This window comes from Euphorbia lathyris, chromosome 1 (genome assembly GCF_963576675.1).
Source record: "Euphorbia lathyris chromosome 1, ddEupLath1.1, whole genome shotgun sequence".
Classification (NCBI taxonomy): domain Eukaryota; kingdom Viridiplantae; phylum Streptophyta; class Magnoliopsida; order Malpighiales; family Euphorbiaceae; genus Euphorbia; species Euphorbia lathyris.
The window spans coordinates 132142145-132151633 of NC_088910.1; the positions used below are offsets into that span (position 1 = coordinate 132142145).

A 9489-nucleotide genomic window follows, 5' to 3' on the forward strand; every position below is an offset into this window, starting at 1 on the left:
GCCCGCCTCGAAAACGTGCACGCCATGGTGAAAAAAAAATTAAAAAATTAAAAAATGCACGTTGCAAAAAAGTTTAGGGGTGCAACACGAGGACTTCCCAAGAGGTCAACCATCTTAGTACTACTCTCGCCCAAGCACGTTTAACTTCGGAGTTCTGATGGGATCCGGTGCATTAGTGCTGGTATGATCGCACCCGTTATCCCATGCAAAAACTAAGCATATATTCCATACTGGGCGCCCCTTTCTCCCGTATGCTCATCCTTCACGTGCATGCACAAGCCCCCGGACCCCAAACACTGACCCCTGCCTCGAAAACGTGAACGCCATGGTGAAAAAAAAATTAAATAATTAAAAAATGCACGTTGCAAAAAAGTTTGGGCCCGCCTCGAAAACGTGCACGCCATGGTGAAAAAAAAATTAAATAATTAAAAAATGCACGTTGCAAAAAAGTTTGGGGGTGCAACACGAGGACTTCCGAAGAGGTCACCCATCTTAGTACTACTCTCGCCCAAGCACGTTTAACTTCGGAGTTCTGATGGGATCCGGTGCATTAGTGCTGGTATGATCGCACCCGTCATCCCATGCAAAAACTAAGCATATATTCCATACTGGGCGCCCCTTTCTCCCGTATGCTCATCCTTCACGTGCATGCACAAGCCCCCGGACCCCAAACACTGACCCCCGCCTCGAAAACATGCACGCCATGGTGAAAAAAAAAATTAAATAATTAAAAAATGCACGTTGCAAAAAAGTTTGGGGGTGCAACACGAGGACTTCCGAAGAGGTCACCCATCTTAGTACTACTCTCGCCCAAGCACGTTTAACTTCGGAGTTCTGATGGGATCCGGTGCATTAGTGCTGGTATGATCGCACCCGTCATCCCATGCAAAAACTAAGCATATATTCCATACTGGGCGCCCCTTTCTCCCGTATGCTCATCCTTCACGTGCATGCACAAGCCCCCGGACCCCAAACAATGACCCCCGCCTCGAAAACATGCACGCCATGGTGAAAAAAAAAATTAAATAATTAAAAAATGCACGTTGCAAAAAAGTTTGGGGGTGCAACACGAGGACTTCCCAAGAGGTCAACCATCTTAGTACTACTCTCGCCCAAGCACGTTTAACTTCGGAGTTCTGATGGGATCCGGTGCATTAGTGCTGGTATGATCGCACCCGTCATCACATGCAAAAACTAAGCATATATTCCATACTGGGCGCCCCTTTCTCCCGTATGCTCATCCTTCACGTGCATGCACAAGCCCCCGGACCCCAAACACTGACCCCCGCCTCGAAAACGTGCACGCCATGGTGAAAAAAAAAATTAAATAATTAAAAAATGCACGTTGCAAAAAAGTTTAGGCCCGCCTCGAAAACGTGCACGCCATGGTGAAAAAAAATTAAATAATTAAAAAATGCACGTTGCAAAAAAGTTTAGGGGTGCAACACGAGGACTTCCCAAGAGGTCACCCATCTTAGTACTACTCTCGCCCAAGCACGTTTAACTTCGGAGTTCTGATGGGATCCGGTGCATTAGTGCTGGTATGATCGCACCCGTCATCCCATGCAAAAACTAAGCATATATTCCATACTGGGCGCCCCTTTCTCCCGTATGCTCATCCTTCACGTGCATGCACAAGCCCCCGGACCCCAAACACTGACCCCCGCCTCGAAAACGTGCACGCCATGGTGAAAAAAAAATTAAATAATTAAAAAATGCACGTTGCAAAAAAGTTTGGGCCCGCCTCGAAAACGTGCACGCCATGGTGAAAAAAAAATTAAATAATTAAAAAATGCACGTTGCAAAAAAGTTTGGGGGTGCAACACGAGGACTTCCCAAGAGGTCAACCATCTTAGTACTACTCTCGCCCAAGCACGTTTAACTTCGGAGTTCTGATGGGATCCGGTGCATTAGTGCTGGTATGATCGCACCCGTCATCCCATGCAAAAACTAAGCATATATTCCATACTGGGCGCCCCTTTCTCCCGTATGCTCATCCTTCACGTGCATGCACAAGCCCCCGGACCCCAAACACTGACCCCCGCCTCGAAAACGTACACGCCATGGTGAAAAAAAAAATTAAATAATTAAAAAATGCACGTTGCAAAAAAGTTTGGGCCCGCCTCGAAAACGTGCACGCCATGGTGAAAAAAAAATTAAATAATTAAAAAATGCACGTTGCAAAAAAGTTTAGGGGTGCAACACGAGGACTTCCCAAGAGGTCACCCATCTTAGTACTACTCTCGCCCAAGCACGTTTGACTTCGGAGTTCTGATGGGATCCGGTGCATTAGTGCTGGTATGATCGCACCCGTCATCCCATGCAAAAACTAAGCATATATTCCATACTGGGCGCCCCTTTCTCCCGTATGCTCATCCTTCACGTGCATGCACAAGCCCCCGGACCCCAAACACTAACCCCCGCCTCGAAAACGTGCACGCCATGGTGAAAAAAAAATTAAATAATTAAAAAATGCACGTTGCAAAAAAGTTTGGGCCCGCCTCGAAAACGTGCACGCCATGGTGAAAAAAAAATTAAATAATTAAAAAATGCACGTTGCAAAAAAGTTTGGGGGTGCAACACGAGGACTTCCCAAGAGGTCACCCATCTTAGTACTACTCTCGCCCAAGCACGTTTAACTTCGGAGTTCTGATGGGATCCGGTGCATTAGTGCTGGTATGATCGCACCCGTCATCCCATGCAAAAACTAAGCATATATTCCATACTGGGCGCCCCTTTCTCCCGTATGCTCATCCTTCACGTGCATGCACAAGCCCCCGGACCCCAAACACTGACCCCCGCCTCGAAAACATGCACGCCATGGTGAAAAAAAAAATTAAATAATTAAAAAATGCACGTTGCAAAAAAGTTTGGGGGTGCAACACGAGGACTTCCCAAGAGGTCAACCATCTTAGTACTACTCTCGCCCAAGCACGATTAACTTCGGAGTTCTGATGGGATCCGGTGCATTAGTGCTGGTATGATCGCACCCGTCATCCCATGCAAAAACTAAGCATATATTCCATACTGGGCGCCCCTTTCTCCCGTATGCTCATCCTTCACGTGCATGCACAAGCCCCCGGACCCCAAACACTGACCCCCGCCTCGAAAACGTGCACGCCATGGTGAAAAAAAATTAAATAATTAAAAAATGCACGTTGCAAAAAAGTTTGGGCCCACCTCGAAAACGTGCACGCCATGGTGAAAAAAAATTAAATAATTAAAAAATGCACGTTGCAAAAAAGTTTGGGGGTGCAACACGAGGACTTCCCAAGAGGTCACCCATCTTAGTACTACTCTCGCCCAAGCACGTTTAACTTCGGAGTTCTGATGGGATCCGGTGCATTAGTGCTGGTATGATCGCACCCGTCATCCCATGCAAAAACTAAGCATATATTCCATACTGGGCGCCCCTTTCTCCCGTATGCTCATCCTTCACGTGCATGCACAAGCCCCCGGACCCCAAACACTGACCCCCGCCTCGAAAACATGCACGCCATGGTGAAAAAAAAAATTAAATAATTAAAAAATGCACGTTGCAAAAAAGTTTGGGGGTGCAACACGAGGACTTCCGAAGAGGTCACCCATCTTAGTACTACTCTCGCCCAAGCACGTTTAACTTCGAAGTTCTGATGGGATCCGGTGCATTAGTGCTGGTATGATCGCACCCGTCATCCCATGCAAAAACTAAGCATATATTCCATACTGGGCGCCCCTTTCTCCCGTATGCTCATCCTTCACGTGCATGCACAAGCCCCCGGACCCCAAACACTGACCCCCGCCTCGAAAACATGCACGCCATGGTGAAAAAAAAAATTAAATAATTAAAAAATGCACGTTGCAAAAAAGTTTGGGGGTGCAACACGAGGACTTCCGAAGAGGTCACCCATCTTAGTACTACTCTCGCCCAAGCACGTTTAACTTCGGAGTTCTGATGGGATCCGGTGCATTAGTGCTGGTATGATCGCACCCGTCATCCCATGCAAAAACTAAGCATATATTCCATACTGGGCGCCCCTTTCTCCCGTATGCTCATCCTTCACGTGCATGCACAAGCCCCCGGACCCCAAACACTGACCCCCGCCTCGAAAACGTGCACGCCATGGTGAAAAAAAATTAAATAATTAAAAAATGCACGTTGCAAAAAAGTTTGGGCCCACCTCGAAAACGTGCACGCCATGGTGAAAAAAAATTAAATAATTAAAAAATGCACGTTGCAAAAAAGTTTGGGGGTGCAACACGAGGACTTCCCAAGAGGTCACCCATCTTAGTACTACTCTCGCCCAAGCACATTTAACTTCGGAGTTCTGATGGGATCCGGTGCATTAGTGCTGGTATGATCGCACCCGTCATCCCATGCAAAAACTAAGCATATATTCCATACTGGGCGCCCCTTTCTCCCGTATGCTCATCCTTCACGTGCATGCACAAGCCCCCGGACCCCAAACACTGACCCCCGCCTCGAAAACATGCACGCCATGGTGAAAAAAAAAATTAAATAATTAAAAAATGCACGTTGCAAAAAAGTTTGGGGGTGCAACACGAGGACTTCCGAAGAGGTCACCCATCTTAGTACTACTCTCGCCCAAGCACGTTTAACTTCGGAGTTCTGATGGGATCCGGTGCATTAGTGCTGGTATGATCGCACCCGTCATCCCATGCAAAAACTAAGCATATATTCCATACTGGGCGCCCCTTTCTCCCGTATGCTCATCCTTCACGTGCATGCACAAGCCCCCGGACCCCAAACACTGACCCCCGCCTCGAAAACATGCACGCCATGGTGAAAAAAAAAATTAAATAATTAAAAAATGCACGTTGCAAAAAAGTTTGGGGGTGCAACACGAGGACTTCCGAAGAGGTCACCCATCTTAGTACTACTCTCGCCCAAGCACGTTTAACTTCGGAGTTCTGATGGGATCCGGTGCATTAGTGCTGGTATGATCGCACCCGTCATCCCATGCAAAAACTAAGCATATATTCCATACTGGGCGCCCCTTTCTCCCGTATGCTCATCCTTCACGTGCATGCACAAGCCCCCGGACCCCAAACACTGACCCCCGCCTCGAAAACATGCACGCCATGGTGAAAAAAAAAATTAAATAATTAAAAAATGCACGTTGCAAAAAAGTTTGGGGGTGCAACACGAGGACTTCCCAAGAGGTCAACCATCTTAGTACTACTCTCGCCCAAGCACGTTTAACTTCGGAGTTCTGATGGGATCCGGTGCATTAGTGCTGGTATGATCGCACCCGTCATCACATGCAAAAACTAAGCATATATTCCATACTGGGCGCCCCTTTCTCCCGTATGCTCATCCTTCACGTGCATGCACAAGCCCCCGGACCCCAAACACTGACCCCCGCCTCGAAAACGTGCACGCCATGGTGAAAAAAAAAATTAAATAATTAAAAAATGCACGTTGCAAAAAAGTTTGGGCCCGCCTCGAAAACGTGCACGCCATGGTGAAAAAAAAATTAAATAATTAAAAAATGCACGTTGCAAAAAAGTTTAGGGGTGCAACACGAGGACTTCCCAAGAGGTCACCCATCTTAGTACTACTCTCGCCCAAGCACGTTTAACTTCGGAGTTCTGATGGGATCCGGTGCATTAGTGCTGGTATGATCGCACCCGTCATCCCATGCAAAAACTAAGCATATATTCCATACTGGGCGCCCCTTTCTCCCGTATGCTCATCCTTCACGTGCATGCACAAGCCCCCGGACCCCAAACACTGACCCCCGCCTCGAAAACGTGCACGCCATGGTGAAAAAAAAATTAAATAATTAAAAAATGCACGTTGCAAAAAAGTTTGGGCCCGCCTCGAAAACGTGCACGCCATGGTGAAAAAAAAATTAAATAATTAAAAAATGCACGTTGCAAAAAAGTTTGGGGGTGCAACACGAGGACTTCCGAAGAGGTCACCCATCTTAGTACTACTCTCGCCCAAGCACGTTTAACTTCGGGGTTCTGATGGGATCCGGTGCATTAGTGCTGGTATGATCGCACCCGTCATCCCATGCAAAAACTAAGCATATATTCCATACTGGGCGCCCCTTTCTCCCGTATGCTCATCCTTCACGTGCATGCACAAGCCCCCGGACCCCAAACACTGACCCCCGCCTCGAAAACATGCACGCCATGGTGAAAAAAAAAATTAAATAATTAAAAAATGCACGTTGCAAAAAAGTTTGGGGGTGCAACACGAGGACTTCCCAAGAGGTCAACCATCTTAGTACTACTCTCGCCCAAGCACGTTTAACTTCGGAGTTCTGATGGGATCCGGTGCATTAGTGCTGGTATGATCGCACCCGTCATCACATGCAAAAACTAAGCATATATTCCATACTGGGCGCCCCTTTCTCCCGTATGCTCATCCTTCACGTGCATGCACAAGCCCCCGGACCCCAAACACTGACCCCCGCCTCGAAAACATGCACGCCATGGTGAAAAAAAAAATTAAATAATTAAAAAATGCACGTTGCAAAAAAGTTTGGGCCCGCCTCGAAAACGTGCACGCCATGGTGAAAAAAAAATTAAATAATTAAAAAATGCACGTTGCAAAAAAGTTTAGGGGTGCAACACGAGGACTTCCCAAGAGCTCACCCATCTTAGTACTACTCTCGCCCAACCACGTTTAACTTCGGAGTTCTGATGGGATCCGGTGCATTAGTGCTGGTATGATCGCACCCGTCATCCCATGCAAAAACTAAGCATATATTCCATACTGGGCGCCCCTTTCTCCCGTATGCTCATCCTTCACGTGCATGCACAAGCCCCCGGACGCCAAACACTAACCCCCGCCTCGAAAACGTGCACGCCATGGTGAAAAAAAAATTAAATAATTAAAAAATGCACGTTGCAAAAAAGTTTGGGCCCGCCTCGAAAACGTGCACGCCATGGTGAAAAAAAAATTAAATAATTAAAAAATGCACGTTGCAAAAAAGTTTGGGGGTGCAACACGAGGACTTCCGAAGAGGTCACCCATTTTAGTACTACTCTCGCCCAAGCACGTTTAACTTCGGAGTTCTGATGGGATCCGGTGCATTAGTGCTGGTATGATCGCACCCGTCATCACATGCAAAAACTAAGCATATATTCCATACTGGGCGCCCCTTTCTCCCGTATGCTCATCCTTCACGTGCATGCACAAGCCCCCGGACCCCAAACACTGACCCCCGCCTCGAAAACGTGCACGCCATGGTGAAAAAAAATTAAATAATTAAAAAATGCACGTTGCAAAAAAGTTTGGGCCCGCCTCGAAAACGTGCACGCCATGGTGAAAAAAAAATTAAATAATTAAAAAATGCACGTTATAAAAAAGTTTAGGGGTGCAACACGAGGACTTCCCAAGAGGTCACCCATCTTAGTACTACTCTCGCCCAAGCACGTTTAACTTCGGAGTTCTGATGGGATCCGGTGCATTAGTGCTGGTATGATCGCACCCGTCATCCCATGCAAAAACTAAGCATATATTCCATACTGGGCGCCCCTTTCTCCCGTATGCTCATCCTTCACGTGCATGCACAAGCCCCCGGACCCCAAACACTGACCCCCGCCTCGAAAACATGCACGCCATGGTGAAAAAAAAAATTAAATAATTAAAAAATGCACGTTGCAAAAAAGTTTGGGGGTGCAACACGAGGACTTCCGAAGAGGTCACCCATCTTAGTACTACTCTCGCCCAAGCACGTTTAACTTCGGAGTTCTGATGGGATCCGGTGCATTAGTGCTGGTATGATCGCACCCGTCATCACATGCAAAAACTAAGCATATATTCCATACTGGGCGCCCCTTTCTCCCGTATGCTCATCCTTCACGTGCATGCACAAGCCCCCGGACCCCAAACACTGACCCCCGCCTCGAAAACGTGCACGCCATGGTGAAAAAAAATTAAATAATTAAAAAATGCACGTTGCAAAAAAGTTTGGGCCCGCCTCGAAAACGTGCACGCCATGGTGAAAAAAAAATTAAATAATTAAAAAATGCACGTTATAAAAAAGTTTAGGGGTGCAACACGAGGACTTCCCAAGAGGTCACCCATCTTAGTACTACTCTCGCCCAAGCACGTTTAACTTCGGAGTTCTGATGGGATCCGGTGCATTAGTGCTGGTATGATCGCACCCGTCATCCCATGCAAAAACTAAGCATATATTCCATACTGGGCGCCCCTTTCTCCCGTATGCTCATCCTTCACGTGCATGCACAAGCCCCCGGACCCCAAACACTGACCCCCGCCTCGAAAACATGCACGCCATGGTGAAAAAAAAAATTAAATAATTAAAAAATGCACGTTGCAAAAAAGTTTGGGGGTGCAACACGAGGACTTCCCAAGAGGTCACCCATCTTAGTACTACTCTCGCCCAAGCACGTTTAACTTCGGAGTTCTGATGGGATCCGGTGCATTAGTGCTGGTATGATCGCACCCGTCATCACATGCAAAAACTAAGCATATATTCCATACTGGGCGCCCCTTTCTCCCGTATGCTCATCCTTCACGTGCATGCACAAGCCCCCGGACCCCAAACACTGACCCCCGCCTCGAAAACGTGCACGCCATGGTGAAAAAAAATTAAATAATTAAAAAATGCACGTTGCAAAAAAGTTTGGGCCCGCCTCGAAAACGTGCACGCCATGGTGAAAAAAAAATTAAATAATTAAAAAATGCACGTTATAAAAAAGTTTAGGGGTGCAACACGAGGACTTCCCAAGAGGTCACCCATCTTAGTACTACTCTCGCCCAAGCACGTTTAACTTCGGAGTTCTGATGGGATCCGGTGCATTAGTGCTGGTATGATCGCACCCGTCATCCCATGCAAAAACTAAGCATATATTCCATACTGGGCGCCCCTTTCTCCCGTATGCTCATCCTTCACGTGCATGCACAAGCCCCCGGACCCCAAACACTGACCCCTGCCTCGAAAACGTGCACGCCATGGTGAAAAAAAAATTAAATAATTAAAAAATGCACGTTGCAAAAAAGTTTGGGCCCGCCTCGAAAACGTGCACGCCATGGTGAAAAAAAAATTAAATAATTAAAAAATGCACGTTGCAAAAAAGTTTGGGGGTGCAACACGAGGACTTCCGAAGAGGTCACCCATCTTAGTACTACTCTCGCCCAAGCACGTTTAACTTCGGAGTTCTGATGGGATCCGGTGCATTAGTGCTGGTATGATCGCACCCGTCATCCCATGCAAAAACTAAGCATATATTCCATACTGGGCGCCCCTTTCTCCCGTATGCTCATCCTTCACGTGCATGCACAAGCCCCCGGACCCCAAACACTGACCCCCGCCTCGAAAACATGCACGCCATGGTGAAAAAAAAAATTAAATAATTAAAAAATGCACGTTGCAAAAAAGTTTGGGGGTGCAACACGAGGACTTCCGAAGAGGTCACCCATCTTAGTACTACTCTCGCCCAAGCACGTTTAACTTCGGAGTTCTGATGGGATCCGGTGCATTAGTGCTGGTATGATCGCACCCGTCA

At 47.1% G+C, this 9489-nt stretch overlaps 28 non-coding genes across 28 annotated transcripts; all 28 read right to left on the bottom strand.

Moving 5' to 3' along the window:
• Window positions 1-76: 76 nt before the first annotated feature.
• Window positions 77-195, bottom strand: LOC136212784 (5S ribosomal RNA). Its single transcript, XR_010679926.1, has one exon. It is a non-coding gene; the product is annotated as a 5S ribosomal RNA (ribosomal RNA).
• A 259-nt stretch (window positions 196-454) lies between these two features.
• LOC136213107 (5S ribosomal RNA) lies at window positions 455-573 on the bottom strand. The gene has a single exon (XR_010680238.1). It is a non-coding gene; the product is annotated as a 5S ribosomal RNA (ribosomal RNA).
• Window positions 574-756: 183 nt separating this feature from the next.
• On the bottom strand, window positions 757-875 carry LOC136213109 (5S ribosomal RNA). Its single transcript, XR_010680240.1, has one exon. It is a non-coding gene; the product is annotated as a 5S ribosomal RNA (ribosomal RNA).
• Window positions 876-1058: 183 nt separating this feature from the next.
• Window positions 1059-1177, bottom strand: LOC136212785 (5S ribosomal RNA). The gene has a single exon (XR_010679927.1). It is a non-coding gene; the product is annotated as a 5S ribosomal RNA (ribosomal RNA).
• Window positions 1178-1436: 259 nt separating this feature from the next.
• Window positions 1437-1555, bottom strand: LOC136215870 (5S ribosomal RNA). The gene has a single exon (XR_010682873.1). It is a non-coding gene; the product is annotated as a 5S ribosomal RNA (ribosomal RNA).
• Window positions 1556-1814: 259 nt separating this feature from the next.
• LOC136212786 (5S ribosomal RNA) lies at window positions 1815-1933 on the bottom strand. Its single transcript, XR_010679928.1, has one exon. It is a non-coding gene; the product is annotated as a 5S ribosomal RNA (ribosomal RNA).
• A 260-nt stretch (window positions 1934-2193) lies between these two features.
• On the bottom strand, window positions 2194-2312 carry LOC136212160 (5S ribosomal RNA). Its single transcript, XR_010679331.1, has one exon. It is a non-coding gene; the product is annotated as a 5S ribosomal RNA (ribosomal RNA).
• Window positions 2313-2571: 259 nt separating this feature from the next.
• LOC136215881 (5S ribosomal RNA) lies at window positions 2572-2690 on the bottom strand. The gene has a single exon (XR_010682884.1). It is a non-coding gene; the product is annotated as a 5S ribosomal RNA (ribosomal RNA).
• Window positions 2691-2873: 183 nt separating this feature from the next.
• Window positions 2874-2992, bottom strand: LOC136213729 (5S ribosomal RNA). Its single transcript, XR_010680833.1, has one exon. It is a non-coding gene; the product is annotated as a 5S ribosomal RNA (ribosomal RNA).
• Window positions 2993-3249: 257 nt separating this feature from the next.
• On the bottom strand, window positions 3250-3368 carry LOC136215893 (5S ribosomal RNA). The gene has a single exon (XR_010682896.1). It is a non-coding gene; the product is annotated as a 5S ribosomal RNA (ribosomal RNA).
• Window positions 3369-3551: 183 nt separating this feature from the next.
• Window positions 3552-3670, bottom strand: LOC136214616 (5S ribosomal RNA). Its single transcript, XR_010681697.1, has one exon. It is a non-coding gene; the product is annotated as a 5S ribosomal RNA (ribosomal RNA).
• Window positions 3671-3853: 183 nt separating this feature from the next.
• LOC136213110 (5S ribosomal RNA) lies at window positions 3854-3972 on the bottom strand. Its single transcript, XR_010680241.1, has one exon. It is a non-coding gene; the product is annotated as a 5S ribosomal RNA (ribosomal RNA).
• A 257-nt stretch (window positions 3973-4229) lies between these two features.
• On the bottom strand, window positions 4230-4348 carry LOC136211974 (5S ribosomal RNA). Its single transcript, XR_010679155.1, has one exon. It is a non-coding gene; the product is annotated as a 5S ribosomal RNA (ribosomal RNA).
• A 183-nt stretch (window positions 4349-4531) lies between these two features.
• LOC136213111 (5S ribosomal RNA) lies at window positions 4532-4650 on the bottom strand. Its single transcript, XR_010680242.1, has one exon. It is a non-coding gene; the product is annotated as a 5S ribosomal RNA (ribosomal RNA).
• Window positions 4651-4833: 183 nt separating this feature from the next.
• LOC136213112 (5S ribosomal RNA) lies at window positions 4834-4952 on the bottom strand. Its single transcript, XR_010680243.1, has one exon. It is a non-coding gene; the product is annotated as a 5S ribosomal RNA (ribosomal RNA).
• Window positions 4953-5135: 183 nt separating this feature from the next.
• LOC136212787 (5S ribosomal RNA) lies at window positions 5136-5254 on the bottom strand. Its single transcript, XR_010679929.1, has one exon. It is a non-coding gene; the product is annotated as a 5S ribosomal RNA (ribosomal RNA).
• A 260-nt stretch (window positions 5255-5514) lies between these two features.
• Window positions 5515-5633, bottom strand: LOC136215904 (5S ribosomal RNA). Its single transcript, XR_010682907.1, has one exon. It is a non-coding gene; the product is annotated as a 5S ribosomal RNA (ribosomal RNA).
• Window positions 5634-5892: 259 nt separating this feature from the next.
• On the bottom strand, window positions 5893-6011 carry LOC136215008 (5S ribosomal RNA). The gene has a single exon (XR_010682065.1). It is a non-coding gene; the product is annotated as a 5S ribosomal RNA (ribosomal RNA).
• Window positions 6012-6194: 183 nt separating this feature from the next.
• Window positions 6195-6313, bottom strand: LOC136212788 (5S ribosomal RNA). The gene has a single exon (XR_010679931.1). It is a non-coding gene; the product is annotated as a 5S ribosomal RNA (ribosomal RNA).
• A 260-nt stretch (window positions 6314-6573) lies between these two features.
• On the bottom strand, window positions 6574-6692 carry LOC136215541 (5S ribosomal RNA). Its single transcript, XR_010682580.1, has one exon. It is a non-coding gene; the product is annotated as a 5S ribosomal RNA (ribosomal RNA).
• A 259-nt stretch (window positions 6693-6951) lies between these two features.
• On the bottom strand, window positions 6952-7070 carry LOC136213923 (5S ribosomal RNA). Its single transcript, XR_010681022.1, has one exon. It is a non-coding gene; the product is annotated as a 5S ribosomal RNA (ribosomal RNA).
• A 258-nt stretch (window positions 7071-7328) lies between these two features.
• Window positions 7329-7447, bottom strand: LOC136215916 (5S ribosomal RNA). Its single transcript, XR_010682918.1, has one exon. It is a non-coding gene; the product is annotated as a 5S ribosomal RNA (ribosomal RNA).
• A 183-nt stretch (window positions 7448-7630) lies between these two features.
• On the bottom strand, window positions 7631-7749 carry LOC136213113 (5S ribosomal RNA). The gene has a single exon (XR_010680244.1). It is a non-coding gene; the product is annotated as a 5S ribosomal RNA (ribosomal RNA).
• A 258-nt stretch (window positions 7750-8007) lies between these two features.
• LOC136215929 (5S ribosomal RNA) lies at window positions 8008-8126 on the bottom strand. Its single transcript, XR_010682930.1, has one exon. It is a non-coding gene; the product is annotated as a 5S ribosomal RNA (ribosomal RNA).
• Window positions 8127-8309: 183 nt separating this feature from the next.
• On the bottom strand, window positions 8310-8428 carry LOC136215941 (5S ribosomal RNA). The gene has a single exon (XR_010682943.1). It is a non-coding gene; the product is annotated as a 5S ribosomal RNA (ribosomal RNA).
• Window positions 8429-8686: 258 nt separating this feature from the next.
• LOC136215952 (5S ribosomal RNA) lies at window positions 8687-8805 on the bottom strand. The gene has a single exon (XR_010682954.1). It is a non-coding gene; the product is annotated as a 5S ribosomal RNA (ribosomal RNA).
• A 259-nt stretch (window positions 8806-9064) lies between these two features.
• LOC136213115 (5S ribosomal RNA) lies at window positions 9065-9183 on the bottom strand. The gene has a single exon (XR_010680246.1). It is a non-coding gene; the product is annotated as a 5S ribosomal RNA (ribosomal RNA).
• A 183-nt stretch (window positions 9184-9366) lies between these two features.
• Window positions 9367-9485, bottom strand: LOC136213116 (5S ribosomal RNA). The gene has a single exon (XR_010680247.1). It is a non-coding gene; the product is annotated as a 5S ribosomal RNA (ribosomal RNA).
• Window positions 9486-9489: the final 4 nt, after the last annotated feature.